The sequence below is a fragment of the Myotis davidii genome, unplaced genomic scaffold (genome assembly GCF_000327345.1).
Source record: "Myotis davidii unplaced genomic scaffold, ASM32734v1 scaffold439, whole genome shotgun sequence".
Lineage (NCBI taxonomy): Eukaryota > Metazoa > Chordata > Mammalia > Chiroptera > Vespertilionidae > Myotis > Myotis davidii.
In genome coordinates, this window is record NW_006289833.1 from 52,771 (window position 1) to 53,403 (window position 633).

The following is a 633-nucleotide window of genomic DNA, read 5'->3' on the forward strand; positions in this document are numbered from 1 at the left end:
AGTGGCAGGGGGCTTCTTCCTGCTTTCCCTTTCGCCTCCCTGCATTGTGCCTACATATGCAAATTAACCGCCATTGAGTTGGCAGTTAATTTGCATATAGCCCTGATTAGCCAATGAAAAGAGTAGCTCATACGCCAATTACCATTTTTCTCTTTTATTAGTGTAAAGATATGTATAGCCCATAAACACAAACAATAGTGTAGTGACACCTAGGATGGTAGGCAAGGACTGGGAGGAGGAAGGCAAGGGGGAAAGGGTGATGGGAGATATCTGTAATACTGTCAACAATAAAATAAGATTTAAGCCCTAGCTGGTTTAGCTCAATGGATAGAGTGTCGGCCTGGGAATTGAAGGGTGCTGGGTTCGATTCCAGTCAGGGGAACATGCTCAAGGTTGCAGGCTCTATCCCCAGTAGGGGGCATGCAGGAGGCAGCCGATCAATGATTCTCTCTCATCATTAATGTTTCTCCCTCTCTCCTTCCTCTCTCTGAAATAAGATATATATATATATATATCAAAAAAGAAAAAGAAAAAAGGAAATCTACATTGTTTTTCCTCAGCAGCTGCTGCGGGCGGGAGGGCTGGCAGACCAGGGCCTCCCTCGGACAGGCATCAGGGATGTGCATGAGGGGG